The sequence below is a fragment of the Schistocerca americana genome, chromosome 5 (genome assembly GCF_021461395.2).
Source record: "Schistocerca americana isolate TAMUIC-IGC-003095 chromosome 5, iqSchAmer2.1, whole genome shotgun sequence".
In the NCBI taxonomy this organism is placed as follows: domain Eukaryota; kingdom Metazoa; phylum Arthropoda; class Insecta; order Orthoptera; family Acrididae; genus Schistocerca; species Schistocerca americana.
In genome coordinates, this window is record NC_060123.1 from 5,575,872 (window position 1) to 5,602,292 (window position 26,421).

Sequence of the window (26,421 nt, forward strand, 5' to 3'; positions counted from 1 at the left end):
GGAAATGAGATTGTCGTATCCCAAAAAAAATTCCTTTCGTTTCCATAGAAACATTACTTGATTTAGAAGGAGAAGTCATAGAACCCATAGTAATTCATAGCGACGCAATTTCCGTGTGAATTCGTCAATGTGTGGGAGTAAGGGATGCAGTAAAGAAGGATTAGTGGATCGGAAATGTGATTGTCGTATCCCAAAAGAAAATCCTGTCGTATCCATAGAAACGTTACTCGCTTTAGAAGGAAATGTCTTAGAACACATAGTACTCGTATTTCATAGCGACGCAATATCCGTGTGAATTCGTCAATGTTTGGGAGTGAGGGATGCAGTAAAGAAAGATTAGTGGATCGGAAATGAGATTGTCGTATCCCAAAAAAAAGTCCTGTCGTTTCCATAGAAACGTTACTTGATTTAGAAGGAGAAGTCATAGAACCCATAGTAATTCATATCGACGCAATTTCCGTGTGAATTCGTCAATGTGAGGGAGTGAGGGATGCAGTAAAGAAGGATTTATGGATCGGAAATGTGATTGTCGTATCCCAAAAGAAAATCCTGTCGTTTCCATAGAAACGTTACTCGATTTAGAAAGAAATGTCTTAGAACACATAGTACTCGTATTACATAGCGACGGAATTTCCGTGTGAATTCGTAAATGTTTGGGAGTGAGGGATGCAGTAAAGAAGGATTAGTGGATCGGAAATGAGATTGTCGTATCCCAAAAGAAAATTTTGTCATTTCCATAGAAACGTTACTCGATTTAGAAGGAAATGTCTTAGAACACATAGTATTTCATAGCGACGGAATTTCCGTGTGAATTCGTCAATGTGTGGGAGTGAGGGATGCAGTAAAGAACGATTAGTGGATCGGAAATGTGATTGTCGTATCTCAAAAAAAAATCCTGTCGTTTTCATAGAAACGTTACTCGATTTAGAAGGAAATGTCTTAGAACACAGAGTACTCGTATTTCATAGCGACGCAATTTCCGTGTGAATTCGTCAATGTGTGGGAATGAGTTATGCAGTAAAGAAGGATTAGTGGATCAGACATGTGAATGTCGTATCCCAAAAGAAAATCCTGTCGTTTCCATAGAAATGTTACTCGATTTAGAAGGAAATGCCTTAGAACACGTAGTACTCGTATTTCATAGCGACGCAATTTCCGTGTGAATTCGTCAATGTGTGGGAGTGAGGGATGCAGTAAAGAAGGATTAGTGGATCGGAAATGAGATTGTCGTATCCCAAAAGAAAATCCTGTCGTTTCCATAGAAACGTTACTCGATTTAGAAGGAAATGTCTTAGAACACATAGTACTCGTATTTCATAGCGACGCAATTTCCGTGTGAATTCGTCAATGTTTGGGAGTGAGGGATGCAGTAAAGAAGGATTAGTGGATCGGAAATGTGATTGTCATATCCCAAAAGAAAATCCTGTCGTTTCCATAGAAACGTTACTCGATTTAGAAGGAAATGTCTTAGAACTCAAAGTACTCGTATTTCATGGCGACGCAATTTCCGTGTGAATTCGTCAATGTGTGGGAGTGAGGGATGCAGTAAAGAAGGATTAGTGGATCGGAAATGTGATTGTCGTATCCCAAAAGAAAATCCTGTCGTTTCCATAGAAACTTTACTCGATTTAGAAGGAAATGTCTTAGAACACATAGTATTTCATAGCGACGCAATTTCCGTGTGAATTCGTCAATGTTTGGGAGTGAGGGATGCAGTAAAGAAGGATTAGTGGATCGGAAATGTGATTGTCGTATCCCAAAAGAAAATCCTGTCGTTTCCATAGAAACGTTACTCGATTTAGAAGGAAATGTCTTAGAACACATAGTACTCGTATTTCATAGCGACGGAATTTCCGTGTGAATTCGTCAATGTGTGGGAGTGAGGGTTGCAGTAAAGAAGGATTAGTGGATCGGAAATGAGATTGTCGTATCCCAAAAGAAAATCCTGTCGTTTCCATAGAAACGTTACTCGATTTAGAAGGAAATGTCTTAGAACACATAGTATTTCATAGCGACGCAGTTTCCGTGTGAATTCGTCAATGTTTGATAGTGAGGGATGCAGTAAAGGAGGATTAGTGGATCGGATATGTGATTGTCGTATCCCAAAAGAAAATCCTGTCGTTTCCATAGAAACGTTACTCGATATAGAAGGATATGTCTTAGAACACATAGTATTTCATAGCGACGCAATATCCGTGTGAATTCGTCAATGTTTGGGAGTGAGGGATGCAGTAAAGAAGGATTACTGGATCGGAAATGTGATTGTCGTATCCCAAAAGAAAATCCTGTCGTTTCCATAGAAACGTTACCCGATTTAGAAGGAAATGTCTTAGAACACATAGTACTCGTATTTCATAGCGACGGAATTTCCGTGTGAATTCGTCAATGTGTGGGAGTGAGGGATGCAGTAAAGAAGGATTAGTGGATCGGAAATGAGATTGTCGTATCCCAAAAGAAAATCCTGTCGTTTCCATAGAAACGTTACTCGATTTAGAAGGAAATGTCTAAGAACACATTGTATTTCATAGCGACGCAATTTCCGTGTGAATTCGTCAATGTTTGGGAGTGAGGGTTGCAGTAAAGAAGCATTAGTGGATCGGAAATGTGATTGTCGTATCCCAAAAGAATATCCTGTCGTTTCCATAGAAACGTTACTCGATTTAGAAGGAATTGTCTTAGAACACATAGTACTCGTATTCCATAGCTACGCAATTTCCGTGTGAATTCGTCAATGTGTGGGAGTGAGGGATGCAGTAAAGAAGGATTAGTGGATCGGAAATAAGATTGTCGTATCCCAAAAGAAAATCCTGTCGTTTCCATAGAAACGTTACTCGATTTAGAAGGAAATGTCTTAGAACACATAGTATTTCTTAGCGACGCTATTTCCGTGTGAATTCGTCAATGTTTGGGAGTGAGGGATGCAGTAACGAAGGATTAGTGGATCGGAAATGTGATTGTCGTATACCAAAAGAAAATCCTGTCGTTTCCATAGAAACGTTACTCGATTTAGAAGGAAATGTCTTAGAACTTATAGTACTCGTATTTCATAGCGACGGAATTTCCGTGTGAATTCGTCAATGTGTGGGAGTGAGGGTTGCAGTAAGGAAGGATTAGTGGATGGGAAATGAGATTGTCGTATCCCAAAAGAAAATCATGTCGTTTCCATAGAAACGTTACTCGATTTAGAAGGAAATGTCTTAGAACACATAGTATTTCATAGCGACGCAATTTCCGTGTGAATTCGACAATGTTTGATAGTGAGGGATGCAGTAAAGAAGGATTAGTGGAACGGAAATGTGATTGTCGTATCCCAAAAGAAAATCCTGTCGTTTCCATAGAAACGTTACTCGATTTAGAAGGATATGTCTTAGAACACATAGTATTTCATAGCGACGCAATTTCCGTGTGAATTCGTCAATGTTTGGGAGTGAGGGGTGCAGTAAAGAAGGATTAGTGGATCGGAAATGTGATTGTCGTATCCCAAAAGAAAATCCTGTCGTTTCCATAGAAACGTTACTCGATTTAGAAGAAAATGTGTTAGAACACATAATACTCGTATTTCATAGCGACGCAATTTCCGTGTGAATTCGTCAATGTGTGGGAGTGAGGGATGCAGTAAAGAAGGATTAGTGGATCAGAAATGAGATTGTCGTATCCCAAAAGAAAATCCTGTCGTTTCCATAGAAACCTTACTCGATTTAGAAGGAAATGTCCTAGAACACATAGTATTTCATAGCGACGCAATTTCCGTGTGAATTCGTCAATGTGTGGGAGTGAGGGATGCAGTAAAGAAGGATTAATGGATAGGAAATGAGATTGTCGTATCCCAAAAAAAAGTCCTTACGTTTCCATAGAAACATTACTTGATTTAGAAGGAGAAGTCATAGAACCCATAGTAATTCATAGCGACGCAATTTCAGTGTGAATTCGTCAATGTGTGGGAGTGAGGGATGCAGTAAGGAAGGATTAGTGGATCGGAAATGTGATTGTCGTATCCCAAAAGAAAATCCTGTCGTTTCCATAGAAACGTTACTCGATTTAGAAGGAAATGTCTTAGAACACATAGTACTCGTATATCATAGCGACGCAATTTCCGTGTGAATTCGTCAATGTGTGGGAGTGAGGGATGCAGTAAAGAAGGATTAGTGGATCGGAAATGAGATTGTCGTATCCCAATAGAAAATCCTGTCGTTTCCATAGAAACGTTACTCCATTTAGAAGGAAATGTCTTAGAACACATAGTATTTCATAGCGACGCAATATCCGTGTGAATTCGTCAATGTTTGGGAGTGAGGGATGCAGTAAAGAAAGATTAGTGGATCGGAAATGAGATTGTCGCATCGCAAAAAAAATTCCTGTCGTTTCCATAGAAACGTTACTTGATTTAGAAGGAGAAGTCATAGAACCTATAGTAATTCATATCGACGCAATTTCCGTGTGAATTCGTCAATGTGTCTGAGTGAGGGATGCAGTAAAGAAGGATTAGTGGATCGGATATGAGATTGTCGTATCCCAAAAGAAAATCCTGTCGTTTCCATAGAAACGTTACTCGATTTAGAAAGAAATGTCTTAGAACACATAGTATTTCATAGCGACGCAATTTCCGTGTGAATTCGTCAATGTTTGGGAGTGAGGGATGCAGTAAAGAAGGATTAGTGGATCGGAAATGTGATTGTCGTATCCCAAAAGAAAGTCCTGTCGTTTCCATAGAAACGTTCCTTGATTTAGAAGGAGAAGTCATAGAACCCATAGTAATTCATAGCGACGGAATGTCCGTGTGAATTCGTCAATGTGTGGGAGTGAGGGATGCAGTAAAGAAGGATTAGTGGATCGGACATGTGATTGTCGTATCCCAAAAGAAAATCCTGTCGTTTCCACAGAAACGTTACTCGATTTAGAAGGAAATGTCTTAGAACACATAGTATTTCATAGCGACGCAATTTCCATGTGAATTCGTCAATGTTTGGGAGTGAGAAATGCAGTAAAGATGGATTAGTGGATCGGAAATGAGATTGTCGTATCCCAAAAGAAAATCCTGTCGTTTCCATAGAAACGTTACTCGATTTAGAAGGAAATGTCTTAGAACACATAGTATTTCATAGCGACGCAATTTCCGTGTGAATTCGTCAATGTTTGGGAGTGAGGGATGCAGTAATGAAGGATTAGTGGATCGGAAATGAGATTGTCGTATCCAAAAAAAAGTCCTGTCGTTTCCATAGAAACGTTACTTGATTTTGAAGGAGAAGTCATAGAACCCATTGTAATTCATAGAGACGCAATTTCCGTGTGAATTTGTCAATGTGTGGGAGTGAGGGATGCAGTAAAGAAGAATTAGTGGATCGGAAATGTGATTGTCGTACCCCCAAAAGAAAATCCTGTCGTTTCCATTGAAACGTTACTCGATTTAGAAAGAAATGTCTTACAACACATAGTACTCGTATTTCATAGCGACGCAATTTCCGTGTGAATTCGTCAATGTGTGGGAGTGAGGGATGCAGTAGAGAAGGATTAGTGGATCGGAAATGTGATTGTCGTATCCCAAAAGTAAATCCTGTCGTTTCCATAGAAACGTTACTCGATTTAGAAGGAAATGTCTTAGAACACATAGTACTCGTATTTCATAGCGACGGAATTTCCGTGTGAATTCGTCAATGTGTGGGAGTGAGGGATGCAGTAAGGAAGGATTAGTGGATCGGAAATGAGATTGTCGTATCCCAAAAGAAAATCCTGTCGTTTCCATAGAAACGTTACTCGATTAGAACGAAATGTCTTAGAACACATAGTATTTCATAGCGACGCAATTTCCGTGTGAATTCGTCTATGTTTGGGAGTGAGGGATGCAGTAATGAAGGATTAGTGGATCGGAAATGAGATTGTCGTATCCCAAAAAAAGGTCCTGTCGTTTCCATAGAAACGTTACTTGATTTGGAAGGAGAAGTCATAGAACCCGCAGTAATTCATAGCGACGCAATTTCCGTGTGAATTCGTCAATGTGTGGGAGTGAGGGATGCAGTAAAGAAGGAATAGTGGATCGGAAATGTGATTGTCGTATCCCAAAAGTAAATCCTGTCGTTTCCATAGAAACGTTACTCGATTTAGAAAGAAATGTCTTAGAACCCATAGTGTTTCATAGCGACGCAATTTCCGTGTGAATTCGTCAATGTGTGGGAGTGAGGGATGCAGTAAAGAAGGATTAGTGGATCGGAAATGAGATTGTCGTATCCTAAAAGAAAATCCTGTCGTTTCCATAGAAACGTTACTCGATTTAGAAGGAAATGTCTTAGAACACATAGTATTTCATAGCGTCGCAATTTCCATGTGATTTCGTCAATGTTTGGGAGTGAGGGTTGCAGTAAAGAAGGATTAGTGGATGGGAAATGCGATTGTCGTATCCCAAAAGAAAATCCTGACGTTTCCGTAGAAACGTTACTCGATTTTGAAGGAATTGTGTTAGAACACATTGTACTCGTATTTCATAGCGAAGCAATTTCCGTGTGAATTCGTCAATTTGTGGGAGTGAGGGATGCAGTAAAGGAGGATTAGTGGATCGGAATTGAGATTGTCGTATCCCAAAAGAAAATCCTGTCGTTTCCATAGAAACGTTACTCGATTTAGAAGGAAATGTCTTAGAACACATAGTACCCGTATTTCATAGCGACGCAATTTCCGTGTGAATTCGTCAATGTGTGGGAGTGAGGGATGCAGTAAAGAAGGATTAGTGGATCGGAAATGAGATTGTCGTATTCCAAAAGATAATCCTGTCGTTTCCATAGAAACGTTACTCGATTTAGAAACAAATGTCTTAGAACACATAGTATTTCATAGCGACGCAATTTCTATGTGAATTCGTCAATGTTTGGGAGTGAGAAATGCAGTAAAGAAGGATTAGTGGATCGGAAATGTGATTGTCGTATCCCAAAAGAAAATCCTGTCGTTTCCATAGAAACGTTACTCGATTTAGAAGGATATGTCTTAGAACACATAGTATTTCATAGCGATGGAATTCCCGTGTGAATTCGTCAATGTGTGGGAGTGAGGGATGCAGTAAAGAGGGATTAGTGGATCGGAAATGAGATTGTCGTATCCCAAAAGAAAATCCTGTCGTTTCCATAGAAACGTTACTCGATTTAGAAGGAGAAGTCATAGAACCCATAGTAATTCATAGCGACGCAATTTCCGTGTGAATTCGTCAATGTTTGTGAGTTAGGGATGCAGTAAAGAAGAATTAGTGGATCGGAAATGTGATTGTCGTACCCCCAAAAGAAAATCCTGTCGTTTCCATAGGAACGTTACTCGATTTACAAAGAAATGTCTTAGAACACATAGTATTTCATAGCGACGCAATTTCCGTGTGAAGTCGTCAATGTTTGGGAGTGAGGGATGCAGTAAAGAAGGATTAGTGGATCGGAAATGTGATTGTCGTATCCCAAAAGAAAGTCCTGTCGTTTCCATAGAAACGTTCCTTGATTTAGAAGGAGATGTCATAGAACCCATAGTAATTCATAGCGACGGAATGTCCGTGTGAATTCGTCAATGTGTGGGAGTGAGGGATGCAGTAAAGAGGGATTAGTTAATCGGAAATGAGATTGTCGTATCCCAAAAAAAAATCCTGTCGTTTCCATAGAAACGTTACTCGATTTAGAAGGAGAAGTCATAGAACCCATAGTAATTCATAGCGACGCAATTTCCGTGTGAATTCGTCAATGTGTGGGAGTGAGGGATGCAGTAAAGAAGGATTAGTGGATCGGAAATGAGATTGTCGTATCCCAAAAGAAAATCCTGTCGTTTCCATAGAAACGTTACTCGATTTAAAAAGAAATGTCTTAGAACACATAGTATTTCATAGCGACGCAATTTCCGTGTGAATTCGTCAATGTTTGGGAGTGAGGGATGCAGTAAAGAAGGATTAGTGGATCGGAAATGTGATTGTCGTATCCCAAAAGAAAGTCCTGTCGTTTCCATAGAAACGTTCCTTGATTTAGAAGGAGAAGTCATTGAACCCATAGTAATTCATAGCGACGGAATGTCCGTGTGAATTCGTCAATGTGTGGGAGTGAGGGATGCAGTAGAGAAGGATTAGTGGATCGGACATGTGATTGTCGTATCCCAAAAGGAAATCCTGTCGTTTCCACAGAAACGTTACTCGATTTAGAAGGAAATGTCATAGAACACATAGTATTTCATAGCGACGCCATCTCCATGTGAATTCGTCAATTTTTGGGAGTGAGAAATGCAGTAAAGAAGGATTAGTGGATCGGAAATGAGATTGTCGTATCCCAAAAGAAAATCCTGTCGTTTCCATAGAAACGTTACTCGATTTAGAAGGAAATGTCTTAGAACACATAGTATTTCATAGCGACGCAATTTCCGTGTGAATTCGTCAATGTTTGGGAGTGAGGGATGCAGTAATGAAGGATTAGTGGATCGGAAATGAGATTGTCGTATCCAAAAAAAAGTCCTGTCGTTTCCATAGAAACGTTACTTGATTTAGAAGGAGAAGTCATAGAACCCATTGTAATTCATAGAGACGCAATTTCCGTGTGAATTTGTCAATGTGTGGGAGTGAGGGATGCAGTAAAGAAGGATTAGTGGATCGGAAATGAGATTGTCGTATCCCAAAAGAAAATCCTGTCGTTTCCATAGAAACGTTACTCGATTTAGAAAGAAATGTCTTAGAACACATAGTATTTCATAGCGACGCAATTTCCGTGTGAATTCGTCAATGTTTGGGAGTGAGGGATGCAGTAAGGAAGGATTAGTGGATCGGAAATGAGATTGTCGTATCCCGAAAGAAAATCCTGTCGCTTCCATAGAAACGTTACTCGATTTTGAAGGAGAAGTCATAGAACCCATAGTAATTCATAGCGACGCAATTTCCGTGTGAATTCGTCAATGTTTGGGAGTGAGGGATGCAGTAAAGAAGAATTAGTGGATCGGAAATGTGATTGTCGTACCCCCCAAAGAAAATCCTGTTGTTTCCATAGAAACGTTACTCGATTTAGAAAGAAATGTCTTAGAACACATAGTACTCGTATATCATAGCGACGCAATTTCCGTGTGAATTCGTCAATTTGTGGGAGTGAGGGATGCAGTAAAGAAGGATTAGTGGATCGGAAATGAGATTGTCGTATTCCAAAAGATACTCCTGTCGTTTCCATAGAAACGTTACTCGATTTAGAAACAGATGTCTTAGAACACATAGTATTTCATAGCGACGCAATTTCTATGTGAATTCGTCAATGTTTGGGAGTGAGAAATGCAGTAAAGAAGGATTAGTGGATCGGAAATGTGATTGTCGTATCCCAAAAGAAAATCCTGTCGTTTCCATAGAAACGTTACTCGATTTAGAAGGAAATGTCTTAGAACACATAGTATTTCATAGCGATGCAATTCCCGTGTGAATTCGTCAATGTGTGGGAGTGAGGGATGCAGTAAAGAGGGATTAGTGGATCGGAAATGAGATTGTCGTATCCCAAAAGAAAATCCTGTCGTTTCCATAGAAACGTTACTCGATTTAGAATGAGAAGTCATAGAACCCATAGTAATTCATAGCGACGCAATTTCCGTGTGAATTCGTCAATGTGTGGGAGTGAGGGATGCAGTAAAGAAGGATTAGTGGATCGGAAATGAGATTGTCGTATCCCAAAAGAAAATCCTGTCGTTTCCATAGAAACGTTACTCGATTTAGAAAGAAATGTCTTAGAACACATAGTATTTCATAGCGACGCAATTTCCGTGTGAATTCGTCATTGTTTGGGAGTGAGGGATGCAGTAAAGAAGGATTAGTGGATCGGAAATGTGATTGTCGTATCCCAAAAGAAAGTCCTGTCGTTTCCATAGAAACGTTCCTTGATTTAGAAGGAGAAGTCATAGAACCCATAGTAATTCATAGCGACGGAATGTCCGTGTGAATTCGTCAATGTGTGGGAGTGAGGGATGCAGTAAAGAAGGATTAGTGGATCGGACATGTGATTGTCGTATCCCAAAAGAAAATCCTGTCGTTTCCACAGAAACGTTACTCGATTTAGAAGGAAATGTCATAGAACACATAGTATTTCATAGCGACGCAATCTCCATGTGAATTCGTCAATGTTTGGGAGTGAGAAATGCAGTAAAGAAGGATTAGTGGATCGGAAATGAGATTGTCGTATCCCAAAAGAAAATCCTGTCGTTTCCATAGAAACGTTACTCGATTTAGAAGGAAATGTCTTAGAACACATAGTATTTCATAGCGACGCAATTTCCGTGTGAATTCGTCAATGTTTGGGAGTGAGGGATGCAGTAATGAAGGATTAGTGGATCGGAAATGAGATTGTCGTATCCAAAAAAAAGTCCTGTCGTTTCCATAGAAACGTTACTTGATTTAGAAGGAGAAGTCATAGAACCCATTGTAATTCATGGAGACGCAATTTCCGTGTGAATTTGTCAATGTGTGGGAGTGAGGGATGCAGTAAAGAAGGATTAGTGGATCGGAAATGAGATTGTCGTATCCCAAAAGAAAATCCTGTCGTTTCCATAGTAACGTTACTCGATTTAGAAGGAAATGTCTTAGAACACATAGTATTTCATAGCGACGCAATTTCCGTGTGAATTCGTCAATGTTTGGGAGTGAGGGATGCAGTAAAGAAGGATTAGTGGATCGGAAATGAGATTGTCGTATCCCAAAAGAAAATCCTGTCGTTTCCATAGAAACGTTACTCGATTTAGAAGGAGAAGTCATAGAACCCAACGTAATTCATAGCGACGCAATTTCCGTGTGAATTCGTCAATGTTTGGGAGTGAGGGATGCAGTAAAGAAGAATTAGTGGATCGGAAATGTGATTGTCGTACCCCCAAAAGAAAATCCTGTCGTTTCCATAGAAACGTTACTCGATTTAGAAAGAAATGTCTTAGAACACATAGTACTTGTATATCATAGCGACGCAATTTCCGTGTGAATTCGTCAATGTGTGGGAGTGAGGGATGCAGTATAGAAGGATTAGTGGATCGGAAATGTGATTGTCGTATCCCAAAAGTAAATCCTGTCGTTTCCATAGAAACGTTACTCGAATTAGAAGGAAATGTCTTAGAACACATAGTACTCGTATTTCATAGCTACGGAATTTCCGTGTGAATTCGTCAATGTGTGGGAGTGAGGGATGCAGTAAGGAAGGATTAGTGGATCGGAAATGAGATTGTCGTATCCCAAAAGAAAATCCTGTCGTTTCCATAGAAACGTTACTCGATTACAACGAAATGTCATAGAACACATAGTATTTCATAGCGACGCAATTTCCGTGTGAATTCGTCAATGTTTGGGAGTGAGGGATGCAGTAAAGAAGGATTAGTGGATCGGAAATGAGATTGTCGTATCCCAAAAAAAGGTCCTGTCGTTTCCATAGAAACGTTACTTGATTTGGAAGGAGAAGTCATAGAACCCGCAGTAAGTCATAGCGACGCAATTTCCGTGTGAATTCGTCAATGTGTGGGAGTGAGGGTTGCAGTAAAGAAGGATTAGTGGATCGGAAATGTGATTGTCGTATCCCAAAAGTAAATCCTGTCGTTTCCATAGAAACGTTACTCGATTTAGAAAGAAATGTCTTAGAACCCATAGTGTTTCATAGCGACGCAATTTCCGTGTGAATTCGTCAATGTGTGGGAGTGAGGGATGCAGTAAAGAAGGATTATCGGATCGGAAATGAGATTGTCGTATCCTAAAAGAAAATCCTGTCGTTTCCATAGAAACGTTACTCGATTTAGAAGGAAATGTCTTAGAACACATAGTATTTCATAGCGACGCAATTTCCGTGTGATTTCGTCAATGTTTGGGAGTGAGGGTTGCAGTAAAGAAGGATTAGTGGATGGGAAATGTGATTGTCGTATCCCAAAAGAAAATCCTGTAGTTTCCGTAGAAACGTTACTCGATTTAGAAGGAATTGTGTTAGAACACATAGTACTCGTATTTCATAGCGACGCAATTTCCGTGTGAATTCGTCAATGTGTGGGAGTGAGGGATGCAGTAAAGAAGGATTAGTGGATCGGAATTGAGATTGTCGTATCCCAAAAGAAAATCCTGTCGTTTCCATAGAAACGTTACTCGATTTAGAAGGAAATGGCTTAGAACACATAGTACCCGTATTTCATAGCGACGCAATTTCCGTGTGAATTCGTCAATGTGTGGGAGTGAGGGATGCAGTAAAGAAGGATTAGTGGATCGGAAATGAGATTGTCGTATCCCAAAAGATAATCCTGTCGTTTCCATAGAAACGTTACTCGATTTAGAAACAAATGTCTTAGAACACATAGTATTTCATAGCGACGCAATCTCCATGTGAATTCGTCAATGTTTGGGAGTGAGAAATGCAGTAAAGAAGGATTAGTGGATCGGAAATGTGATTGTCGTATCCCAAAAGAAAATCCTGTCGTTTCCATAGAAACGTTACTCGATTTAGAAGGAAATGTCTTAGAACACATAGTATTTCATAGCGATGCAATTTCCGTGTGAATTCGTCAATGTGTGGGAGTGAGGGATGCAGTAAAGAGGGATTAGTGGATCGGAAATGAGATTGTCGTATCCCAAAAGAAAATCCTGTCGTTTCCATAGAAACGTTACTCGATTTAGAAGGAGAAGTCATAGAACCCATAGTAATTCATAGCGACGCAATTTCCGTGTGAATTCGTCAATGTTTGTGAGTTAGGGATGCAGTAAAGAAGAATTAGTGGATCGGAAATGTGATTGTCGTACCCCCAAAAGAAAATCCTGTCGTTTCCATAGAAACGTTACTCGATTTAGAAAGAAATGTCTTAGAACACATAGTACTCGTATTTCATAGCGACGCAATTTCCGTGTGAATTCGTCAATGTGTGGGAGTGAGGGATGCAGTAAAGAAGGATAAGTGGATCGGAAATGAGATTGTCGTATCCCAAAAGAAAATCCTGTCGTTTCCATAGAAACGTTACTCGATTTAGAAGGAAATGTCTTAGAACACATAGTATTTCATAGCGACGCAATTTCCGCGTGAATTCGTCAATGTTTGGGAGTGAGGGATGCAGTAAAGAAGGATTAGTGGATCGGAAATGAGATTGTCGTATCCCAAAAAAAAGTCCTGTCGTTTCCATAGAAACGTTACTTGATTTAGAAGGAGAAGTCATAGAACCCACAGTAATTCATAGCGACGCAATTTCCGTATGAATTAATCAATGTGTGGGAGTGAGGGATGCAGTAAAGAAGGATTAGTGGATCGGAAATGTGATTGTCGTATCGCAAAAGTAAATCCTGTCGTTTCCATAGAAACGTTACTCGATTTAGAAGGAAATGTCTTAGAACACATAGTACTCGTATTTCATAGCGATGGATTTTCGTGTGAATTCGTCAATGTGTGGGAGTGAGGGATGCAGTAAAGAAGGATTAGTGGATCGGAAATGTGATTGTCGTATCCCAAAAGAAAATCCTGTCGTTTCCATAGAAACGTTACTCGATTTAGAAGGAATTGTCTTAGAACACATAGTACTCGTATTTCATAGCTACGCAATTTCCGTGTGAATTCGTCAATATGTGGGAGTGAGGGATGCAGTAAGGAAGGATTAGTGGATCGGAAATAAGATTGTCGTATCCCAAAAGAAAATCCTGTCGTTTCCATAGAAACGTTACTCGATTTAGAAGGAAATGTCTTAGAACACATAGTATTTCATAGCGACGCAATTTCCGTGTGAATTCGTCAATGTTTGGGAGTGAGGGATGCAGTAAAGAAGGATTAGTGGATCGGAAATGTGATTGTCGTATCCCAAAAGAAAATCCTGTCGTTTCCATAGAAACGTTACTCGATTTAGAAGGAAATGTCTTAGAACACATAGTACTCGTATTTCATAGCGACGGAATTTCAGTGTGAATTCGTCAATGTGTGGGAGTGAGGGATGCAGTAAAGAAGGATTAGTGGATCGGAAATGAGATTGTCGTATCCCAAAAGAAAATCCTGTCGTTTCCATAGAAACGTTACTCGATTTAGAAGGAAATGTCTTAGAACTCATAGTATTTCATAGCGACGCAATTTCCGTGTGAATTCGTCAATGTTTGGGAGTGAGGGATGCAGTAAAGAAGGATTAGTGGATCGGAAATGTGATTGTCGTATCCTAAAAGAAAATCCTGTCGTTTCCATAGAAACGTTGCTCGATTTAGAAGGAAATGTCTTAGAACACATAGTACTCGTATTTCATAGCGACGGAATTTCCGTGTGAATTCGTCAATCTGTGGGAGTAAGGGTTGCAGTAAAGAAGGATTAGTGGATCGGAAATGAGATTGTCGTATCCCAAAAGAAAATCCTGTCGTTTCCATAGAAACGTTACTCGATTTAGAAGGAAATGTCTTAGAACACTTAGTATTTCATAACGACGCAGTTTCCGTGTGAATTCGTCAATGTTTGATAGTGAGGGATGCAGTAAAGCTGGATTAGTGGATCGGAAATGTGATTGTCGTATCCCAATAGAAAATCCCGTCGTTTCCATAGAAACGTTACTCGATTTAGAAGGATATGTCTTAGAACACATAGTATTTCATAGCGACGCAATTTCCGTGTGAATTCGTCAACTTTTGGGAGTGAGGGATGCAGTAAAGAAGGATTAGTGGATCGGAAATGAGATTGTCGTATCCCAAAAGAAAATCCTGTCGTTTCCATTGAAACGTTACTCGATTTAGAAGGAAATGTCTTAGAACACATAGCACTCGTATTTCATAGTGACGGAATTTCCGTGTGAATTCGTCAATGTGTGGGAGTGAGGGATGCAGTAAAGAAGGATTAGTGGATCGGAAATGAGATTGTCGTATCCCAAAAGAAAATCCTGTCGTTTCCATAGAAACGTTACTCGATTTAGAAGGAAATGTCTTAGAACACATAGTATTTCATAGCGACGCAATTTCCGTGTGAATTCGTCAATGTTTGAGAGTGAGGGTTGCAGTAAAGAAGGATTAGTGGATCGGAAATGTGATTGTCGTATCCCAAAAGAATATCCTGTCGTTTCCATAGAAACGTTACTCGATTTAGAAGGAAATGTCTTAGAACACATAGTATTTCATAGCGATGCAATTTCCGTGTGAATTCGTCAATGTGTGGGAGTGAGGGATGCAGTAAAGAGGGATTAGTGGATCGGAAATGAGATTGTCGTATCCCAAAAGAAAATCCTGTCGTTTCCATAGAAACGTTACTCGATTTAGAAGGAGAAGTCATAGAACCCATAGTAATTCATAGCGACGCAATTTCCGTGTGAATTCGTCAATGTTTGTGAGTTAGGGATGCAGTAAAGAAGAATTAGTGGATCGGAAATGTGATTGTCGTACCCCCAAAAGAAAATCCTGTCGTTTCCATAGAAACGTTACTCGATTTAGAAAGAAATGTCTTAGAACACATAGTATTTCATAGCGATGCAATTTCTGTGTGAATTCCTCAATGTGTGGGAGTGAGGGATGCAGTAAAGAGGGATTAGTGGATCGGAAATGAGATTGTCGTATCCCAAAAGAAAATCCTGTCGTTTCCATAGAAACGTTACTCGATTTAGAAGGAGAAGTCATAGAACCCATAGTAATTCATAGCGACGCAATTTCCGTGTGAATTCGTCAATGTTTGTGAGTTAGGGATGCAGTAAAGAAGAATTAGTGGATCGGAAATGTGATTGTCGTACCCCCAAAAGAAAATCCTGTCGTTTCCATAGAAACGTTACTCGATTTAGAAAGAAATGTCTTAGAACACATAGTACTCGTATTTCATAGCGACGCAATTTCCGTGTGAATTCGTCAATGTGTGGGAGTGAGGGATGCAGTAAAGAAGGATAAGTGGATCGGAAATGAGATTGTCGTATCCCAAAAGAAAATCCTGTCGTTTCCATAGAAACGTTACTCGATTTAGAAGGAAATGTCTTAGAACACATAGTATTTCATAGCGACGCAATTTCCGCGTGAATTCGTCAATGTTTGGGAGTGAGGGATGCAGTAAAGAAGGATTAGTGGATCGGAAATGAGATTGTCGTATCCCAAAAAAAAGTCCTGTCGTTTCCATAGAAACGTTACTTGATTTAGAAGGAGAAGTCATAGAACCCACAGTAATTCATAGCGACGCAATTTCCGTATGAATTAATCAATGTGTGGGAGTGAGGGATGCAGTAAAGAAGGATTAGTGGATCGGAAATGTGATTGTCGTATCGCAAAAGTAAATCCTGTCGTTTCCATAGAAACGTTACTCGATTTAGAAGGAAATGTCTTAGAACACATAGTACTCGTATTTCATAGCGACAGAATTTCCGTGTGAATTCGTCAATGTGTGGGAGTGAGGGATGCAGTAAAGAAGGATTAGTGGATCGGAAATGTGATTGTCGCATCCCAAAAGAAAATCCTGTCGTTTCCATAGAAACGTTACTCGATTTAGAAGGAATTGTCTTACAACACATAGTACTCGTATTTCATAGCTACGCAATTTCCGTGTGAATTCGTCAATATGTGGGAGTGAGGGATGCAGTAAGGAAGGATTAGTGGATCGGAAATAAGATTGTCGTATCCCAAAAGAAAATCCTGTCGTTTCCATAGAAACGTTACTCGATTTAGAAGGAAATGTCTTAGAACACATAGTATTTCATAGCGACGCAATTTCCGTGTGAATTCGTCAATGTTTGGGAGTGAGGGATGCAGTAAAGAAGGATTAGTGGATCGGAAATGTGATTGTCGTATCCCAAAAGAAAATCCTGTCGTTTCCATAGAAACGTTACTCGATTTAGAAGGAAATGTCTTAGAACACATAGTACTCGTATTTCATAGCGACGGAATTTCAGTGTGAATTCGTCAATGTGTGGGAGTGAGGGATGCAGTAAAGAAGGATTAGTGGATCGGAAATGAGATTGTCGTATCCCAAAAGAAAATCCTGTCGTTTCCATAGAAACGTTACTCGATTTAGAAGGAAATGTCTTAGAACTCATAGTATTTCATAGCGACGCAATTTCCGTGTGAATTCGTCAATGTTTGGGAGTGAGGGATGCAGTAAAGAAGGATTAGTGGATCGGAAATGTGATTGTCGTATCCTAAAAGAAAATCCTGTCGTTTCCATAGAAACGTTGCTCGATTTAGAAGGAAATGTCTTAGAACACATAGTACTCGTATTTCATAGCGACGGAATTTCCGTGTGAATTCGTCAATCTGTGGGAGTAAGGGTTGCAGTAAAGAAGGATTAGTGGATCGGAAATGAGATTGTCGTATCCCAAAAGAAAATCCTGTCGTTTCCATAGAAACGTTACTCGATTTAGAAGGAAATGTCTTAGAACACTTAGTATTTCATAACGACGCAGTTTCCGTGTGAATTCGTCAATGTTTGATAGTGAGGGATGCAGTAAAGCTGGATTAGTGGATCGGAAATGTGATTGTCGTATCCCAATAGAAAATCCCGTCGTTTCCATAGAAACGTTACTCGATTTAGAAGGATATGTCTTAGAACACATAGTATTTCATAGCGACGCATTTTCCGTGTGAATTCGTCAACTTTTGGGAGTGAGGGATGCAGTAAAGAAGGATTAGTGGATCGGAAATGAGATTGTCGTATCCCAAAAGAAAATCCTGTCGTTTCCATTGAAACGTTACTCGATTTAGAAGGAAATGTCTTAGAACACATAGCACTCGTATTTCATAGTGACGGAATTTCCGTGTGAATTCGTCAATGTGTGGGAGTGAGGGATGCAGTAAAGAAGGATTAGTGGATCGGAAATGAGATTGTCGTATCCCAAAAGAAAATCCTGTCGTTTCCATAGAAACGTTACTCGATTTAGAAGGAAATGTCTTGGAACACATAGTATTTCATAGCGACGCAATTTCCGTGTGAATTCGTCAATGTTTGAGAGTGAGGGTTGCAGTAAAGAAGGATTAGTGGATCGGAAATGTGATTGTCGTATCCCAAAAGAAAATCCTGTCGTTTCCATAGAAACGTTACTCGATTTAGAAGGAATTGTCTTAGAACACATAGCACTCGTATTTCATAGCTACGCAATTTCCGTGTGAATTCGTCAATGTGTGGGAGTGAGGGATGAAGTAAAGAAGGATTAGTGGATCGGAATTAAGATTGTCGTATCCCAAAAGAAAATCCTGTCGTTTCCATAGAAACGTTACTCGATTTAGAAGGAAATGTCTTAGAACACATAGTATTTCATAGCGACGCAATTTCCGTGTGAATTCGTCAATGTTTGGGAGTGAGGGATGCAGTAAAGAAGGATTAGTGAATCGGAAATGTGATTGTCGTATCCCAAAAGAATATCCTGTCGTTTCCATAGAAACGTTACTCGATTTAGAAGGAAATGTCTAAGAACACATAGTACTCGTATTTCATAGCGACGGAATTTCCGTGTGAATTCGTCAATGTGTGGGAGTGAGGGTTGCAGTAAAGAAGGATTAGTGGATCGGAAATGTGATTGTCGTATCCCAAAAGAAAATCCTGTCGTTTCCATAGAAACGTTACTCGATTTAGAAGGATATGTCTTAGAACACATAGTATTTCATAGCGACGCAATTTCCGTGTGAATTCGTCAATGTTTGGGAGTGAGGGATGCAGTAAAGAAGGATTAGTGGATCGGAAATGTGATTGTCGTAACCCAAAAGAAAATCCTGTCGTTTCCTTAGAAACGTTACTCGATTTAGAAGGAAATGTCTTAGAACACATAGTACTCGCATTTCATAGCGACGCAATTTCCGTGTGAATTCGTCAATGTGTGGGAGTGAGGGATGCAGTAAAGAAGGATTAGTGGATCGGAAATGAGATTGTCGTATCCCAAAAGAAAATCCTGTCGTTTCCATAGAAACGTTACTCGATTTAGAAGGAAATGTCTTAGAACACATAGTATTTCATAGCGACGCAATTTCCGTGTGAATTCGTCAATGTTTGGGAGTGAGGGTTGCAGTAAAGAAGGATTAGTGGATCGGAAATGTGATTGTCGTATCCCAAAAAAAAGTCCTGTCGTTTCCATAGAAACGTTACTCGATTTAGAAGGAATTGTCTTAGAACACATAGCACTCGTATTTCATAGCTGCGCAATTTCCGTGTGAATTCGTCAATGTGTGGGAGTGAGGGATGAAGTAAAGAAGGATTAGTGGATCGGAAATAAGATTGTCGTATCCCAAAAGAAAATCCTGTCGTTTCCATAGAAACGTTACTCGATTTAGAAGGAAATGTCTTAGAACACATAGTATTTCATAGCGACGCAATTTCCGTGTGAATTCGTCAATGTTAGGGAGTGAGGGATGCAGTAAAGAAGGATTAGTGGATCGGAAATGTGATTGTCGTATCCTAAAAGAAAATCCTGTCGTTTCCATAGAAACGTTACTCGATTTAGAAGGAAATGTCTTAGAACACATAGTACTCGTATTTCATAGCGACGGAATTTCCGTGTGAATTCGTCAATCTGTGGGAGTGAGGGTTGCAGTAAAGAAGGATTAGTGGATCGGAAATGAGATTGTCGTATCCCAAAAGAAAATCCTGTCGTTTCCATAGAAACGTTACTCGATTTAGAAGGAAATGTCTTAGAACACTTAGTATTTCATAGCGACGCAATTTCCATGTGAATTCGTCAATGTTTGATAGTGAGGGATGCAGTAAAGCTGGATTAGTGGATCGGAAATGTGATTGTCGTATCCCAAAAGAAAATCCTGTCGTTTCCATAGAAACGTTACTAAATTTAGAAGGATATGTCTTAGAACACATAGTATTTCATAGCGACGCAATTTCCGTGTGAATTCGTCAACTTTTGGGAGTGAGGGATGCAGTAAAGTAGGATTAGTGGATCGGAAATGAGATTGTCGTATCCCAAAAGAAAATCCTGTCGTTTCCATAGAAACGATACTCGATTTAGAAGGAAATGTCTTAGAACACATAGCACTCGTATTTCATAGTGACGGAATTTCCGTGTGAATTCGTCAATGAGTGGGAGTGAGGGATGCAGTAAAGATGGATTAGTGGATCGGAAATGAGGTTGTCGTATCCCAAAAGAAAATCCTGTCGTTTCCATAGAAACGTTACTCGATTTAGAAGGAAATGTCTTAGAACACATAGTATTTCATAGCGACGCAATTTCCGTGTGAATTCGTCAATGTTTGGGAGTGAGGGTTGCAGTAAAGAAGGATTAGTGGATCGGAAATGTGATTGTCGTATCCCAAAAGAATATCCTGTCGTTTCCATAGAAACGTTACTCGATTTAGAAGGAATTGTCTTAGAACACATAGCACTCGTATTTCATAGCTACGCAATTTCCGTGTGAATTCGTCAATGTGTGGGAGTGAGGGATGAAGTAAAGAAGGATTAGTGGATCGGAATTAAGATTGTCGTATCCCAAAAGAAAATCCTTTCGTTTCCATAGAAACGTTACTCGATTTAGAAGGAAATGTCTTAGAACACATAGTATTTCACAGCGACGCAATTTCCGTGTGAATTCGTCAATGTTTGGGAGTGAGGGATGCAGTAAAGAAGGATTAGTGAATCGGAAATGTGATTGTCGTATCCCAAAAGAATATCCTGTCGTTTCCATAGAAACGTTACTCGATTTAGAAGGAAATGTCTTAGAACACATAGTACTCGTATTTCATAGCGACGGAATTTCCGTGTGAATTCGTCAATGTGTGGGAGTGAGGGTTGCAGTAAAGAAGGATTAGTGGATCGGAAATAAGATTGTTGTATCCCAAAAGAAAATCCTGTCGTTCCATAGAAACGTTACTCGAATTAGAAGGAAATGTCTTAGAACACATAGTACTCGTATTTCATAGCGACGCAATTTCCGTGTGAATTCGTCAATGTTTGATAGTGAGGGATGCAGTAAAGCTGGATTAGTGGATCGGAAATGTGATTGTCGTATCCCAAAAGAAAATCCTGTCGTTTCCATAGAAACGTTACTCGATTTAGAAGGATATGTCTTAGAACACATAGTATTTCATAGCGACGCAATTTCCGTGTGAATTCGTCAATGTTTGGGAGTGAGGGATGCAGTAAAGAAGGATTAGTGGATCGGAAATGTGATTGTCGTATCCCAAAAGAAAATCCTGTCGTTTCCTTAGAAACGTTACTCGATTTAGAAGGAAATGTCTTAGAACACATAGTACTCGTATTTCATAGCGACGCAATTTCCGTGTGAATTCGTCAATGTGTGGGAGTGAGGGATGCAGTAAAGAAGGATTAGTGGATCGGAAATGAGATTGTCGTATCCCAAAAGAAAATCCTGTCGTTTCCATAGAAATGTTACTCGATTTAGAAGGAAATGTCCTAGAACACATAGTATTTCATAGCGACGCAATTTCCGTGTGAATTCGTCAATGTGTGGGAGTGAGGGATGCAGTAAAGAAGGATTAATGGATCGGAAATGAGATTGTCGTATCCCAAAAGAAAATCCTGTCGTTTCCATAGAAACGTTACTCGATTTAGAAGGAAATGTCTTAGAACACATAGTATTTTATAGCGACGCAATTTCCGTTTGAATTCGTCAATGTTTGGGAGTGAGGGATGCAGTAAAGAAGGATTAATGGATTGGAAATGAGATTGTCGTGTCCCAAAAAAAAGTCCTTTCGTTTCCATAGAAACATTACTTGATTTAGAAGGAGAAGTCATAGAACCCATAGTAATTCATAGCGACGCAATTTCCGTGTGAATTCGTCAATGTGTGGGAGTGAGGGATGCAGTAAAGAAGGATTAGTGGATCGGAAATGTGATTGTCGTATCCCAAAAGAAAATCCTGTCGTTTCCATAGAAACGTTACTCGATTTAGAAGGAAATGTTTTAGAACACATAGTACTCGTATTTCATAGCGACGCAATTTCCGTGTGAATTCGTCAATGTGTGGGAGAGAGGGATGCAGTAAAGAAGGATTAGTGGATCGGAAATGAGATTGTCGTATCCCAAAAGAAAATCCTGTCGTTTCCATAGAAACGTTACTCGATTTAGAAGGAAATGTCTTAGAACACATAGTATTTCGTAGCGTCGCAATATCCGTGTGAATTCGTCAATGTTTCGGAGTGAGGGATGCAGTAAAGAAAGATTAGTGGATCGGAAATGAGATTGTCGTATCCCAAAAAAAAGTCCTGTCGTTTCCATAGAAACGTTACTTGATTTAGAAGGAGAAGTCATAGAACCCATAGTAATTCATATCGACGCAATTTCCGTGTGAATTCGTCAATGTGTGGGAGTGAGGGATGCAGTAAAGAAGGATTTATGGATCGGAAATGTGATTGTCGTATCCCAAAAGAAAATCCTGCCGTTTCCATAGAAACGTTACTCGATTTAGAAGGAAATGTCTTAGAACACATAGTACTCGTATTTCATAGCGACGGAATTTCCGTGTGAATTCGTAAATGTTAGGGAGTGAGGGATGCAGTAAAGAAGGATTAGTGGATCGGAAATGAGATTGTCGTATCCCAAAAGAAAATTTTGTCGTTTCCATAGAAACGTTACTCGATTTAGAAGGAAATGTCTTAGAACACATAGTATTTCATAGCGACGGAATTTCCGTGTGAATTCGTCAATGTGTGGGAGTGAGGGATGCAGTAAAGAAGGATTAGTGGATCGGAAATGTGAGTGTCGTATCTCAAAAAAAAATCCTGTCGTTTCCATAGAAACGTTACTCGATTTAGAAGGAAATGTCTTAGAAAACATAGTACTCGTATTTCATAGCGACGCAATTTCCGTGTGAATTCGTCAATGTGTGGGAAAGAGTTATGCAGTAAAGAAGGATTAGTGGATCGGACATGTGAATGTCGTATCCCAAAAGAAAATCCTGTCGTTTCCATAGAAATGTTACTCGATTTAGAAGGAAATGCCTTAGAACACATAGTACTCGTATTTTATAGCGACGCAATTTCCGTGTGAATTCGTCAATGTGTGGGAGTGAGGGATGCAGTAAAGAAGGATTAGTGGATCGGAAATGAGATTGTCGTATCCCAAAAGAAAATCCTGTCGTTTCCATAGAAACGCTACTCGATTTAGAAGGAAATGTCTTAGAACACATAGTACTCGTATTTCATAGCGACGCAATTTCCGTGTGAATTCGTAAATGTTAGGGAGTGAGGGATGCAGTAAAGAAGGATTAGTGGATCGGAAATGAGATTGTCGTATCCCAAAAGAAAATCCTGTCGTTTCCATAGAAACGTTACTCGATTTAGAAGGAAATGTCTTAGAACACATAGTATTTCATAGCGACGCAATTTCCGTGTGAATTCGTCAATGTTTGGGAGTGAGGGTTGCAGTAAAGAAGGATTAGTGGATCGGAAATGTGATTGTCGTATCCCAAAAGAATATCCTGTCGTTTCCATAGAAACGTTACTCGATTTAGAAGGAATTGTCTTAGAACACATAGCACTCGTATTTCATAGCTACGCAATTTCCGTGTGAATTCGTCAATGTGTGGGAGTGAGGGATGAAGTAAAGAAGGATTAGTGGATCGGAATTAAGATTGTCGTATCCCAAAAGAAAATCCTTTCGTTTCCATAGAAACGTTACTCGATTTAGAAGGAAATGTCTTAGAACACATAGTATTTCACAGCGACGCAATTTCCGTGTGAATTCGTCAATGTTTGGGAGTGAGGGATGCAGTAAAGAAGGATTAGTGAATCGGAAATGTGATTGTCGTATCCCAAAAGAATATCCTGTCGTTTCCATAGAAACGTTACTCGATTTAGAAGGAAATGTCTTAGAACACATAGTACTCGTATTTCATAGCGACGGAATTTCCGTGTGAATTCGTCAATGTGTGGGAGTGAGGGTTGCAGTAAAGAAGGATTAGTGGATCGGAAATAAGATTGTTGTATCCCAAAAGAAAATCCTGTCGTTCCATAGAAACGTTACTCGATTTAGAAGGAAATGTCTTAGAACACATAGTACTCGTATTTCATAGCGACGCAATTTCCGTGTGAATTCGTCAATGTTTGATAGTGAGGGATGCAGTAAAGCTGGATTAGTGGATCGGAAATGTGATTGTCGTATCCCAAAAGAAAATCCTGTCGTTTCCATAGAAACGTTACTCGATTTAGAAGGATATGTCTTAGAACACATAGTATTTCATAGCGACGCAATTTCCGTGTGAATTCGTCAATGTTTGGGAGTGAGGGATGCAGTAAAGAAGGATTAGTGGATCGGAAATGTGATTGTCGTATCCCAAAAGAAAATCCTGTCGTTTCCTTAGAAACGTTACTCGATTTAGAAGGAAATGTCTTAGAACACATAGTACTCGTATTTCATAGCGACGCAATTTCCGTGTGAATTCGTCAATGTGTGGGAGTGAGGGATGCAGTAAAGAAGGATTAGTGGATCGGAAATGAGATTGTCGTATCCCAAAAGAAAATCCTGTCGTTTCCATAGAAATGTTACTCGATTTAGAAGGAAATGTCCTAGAACACATAGTATTTCATAGCGACGCAATTTCCGTGTGAATTCGTCAATGTGTGGGAGTGAGGGATGCAGTAAAGAAGGATTAATGGATCGGAAATGAGATTGTCGTATCCCAAAAGAAAATCCTGTCGTTTCCATAGAAACGTTACTCGATTTAGAAGGAAATGTCTTAGAACACATAGTATTTTATAGCGACGCAATTTCCGTTTGAATTCGTCAATGTTTGGGAGTGAGGGATGCAGTAAAGAAGGATTAATGGATTGGAAATGAGATTGTCGTGTCCCAAAAAAAAGTCCTTTCGTTTCCATAGAAACATTACTTGATTTAGAAGGAGAAGTCATAGAACCCATAGTAATTCATAGCGACGCAATTTCCGTGTGAATTCGTCAATGTGTGGGAGTGAGGGATGCAGTAAAGAAGGATTAGTGGATCGGAAATGTGATTGTCGTATCCCAAAAGAAAATCCTGTCGTTTCCATAGAAACGTTACTCGATTTAGAAGGAAATGTTTTAGAACACATAGTACTCGTATTTCATAGCGACGCAATTTCCGTGTGAATTCGTCAATGTGTGGGAGAGAGGGATGCAGTAAAGAAGGATTAGTGGATCGGAAATGAGATTGTCGTATCCCAAAAGAAAATCCTGTCGTTTCCATCGAAACGTTACTCGATTTAGAAGGAAATGTCTTAGAACACATAGTATTTCGTAGCGTCGCAATATCCGTGTGAATTCGTCAATGTTTCGGAGTGAGGGATGCAGTAAAGAAAGATTAGTGGATCGGAAATGAGATTGTCGTATCCCAAAAAAAAGTCCTGTCGTTTCCATAGAAACGTTACTTGATTTAGAAGGAGAAGTCATAGAACCCATAGTAATTCATATCGACGCAATTTCCGTGTGAATTCGTCAATGTGTGGGAGTGAGGGATGCAGTAAAGAAGGATTTATGGATCGGAAATGTGATTGTCGTATCCCAAAAGAAAATCCTGCCGTTTCCATAGAAACGTTACTCGATTTAGAAGGAAATGTCTTAGAACACATAGTACTCGTATTTCATAGCGACGGAATTTCCGTGTGAATTCGTAAATGTTAGGGAGTGAGGGATGCAGTAAAGAAGGATTAGTGGATCGGAAATGAGATTGTCGTATCCCAAAAGAAAATTTTGTCGTTTCCATAGAAACGTTACTCGATTTAGAAGGAAATGTCTTAGAACACATAGTATTTCATAGCGACGGAATTTCCGTGTGAATTCGTCAATGTGTGGGAGTGAGGGATGCAGTAAAGAAGGATTAGTGGATCGGAAATGTGAGTGTCGTATCTCAAAAAAAAATCCTGTCGTTTCCATAGAAACGTTACTCGATTTAGAAGGAAATGTCTTAGAAAACATAGTACTCGTATTTCATAGCGACGCAATTTCCGTGTGAATTCGTCAATGTGTGGGAAAGAGTTATGCAGTAAAGAAGGATTAGTGGATCGGACATGTGAATGTCGTATCCCAAAAGAAAATCCTGTCGTTTCCATAGAAATGTTACTCGATTTAGAAGGAAATGCCTTAGAACACATAGTACTCGTATTTTATAGCGACGCAATTTCCGTGTGAATTCGTCAATGTGTGGGAGTGAGGGATGCAGTAAAGAAGGATTAGTGGATCGGAAATGAGATTGTCGTATCCCAAAAGAAAATCCTGTCGTTTCCATAGAAACGTTACTCGATTTAGAAGGAAATGTCTTAGAACACATAGTACTCGTATTTCATAGCGACGCAATTTCCGTGTGAATTCGTCAATGTGTGGGAAAGAGTTATGCAGTAAAGAAGGATTAGTGGATCGGACATGTGAATGTCGTATCCCAAAAGAAAATCCTGTCGTTTCCATAGAAATGTTACTCGATTTAGAAGGAAATGTCTTAGAACACATAGTACTCGTATTTCATAGCGACCCAATTTCCGTGTGAATTCGTCAATGTGTGGGAGTGAGGGATGCAGTAAAGAAGGATTAGTGGATCGGAAATGAGATTATCGTATCCCAAAAGAAAATCCTGTCCTTTCCATAGAAACGTTACTCGATTT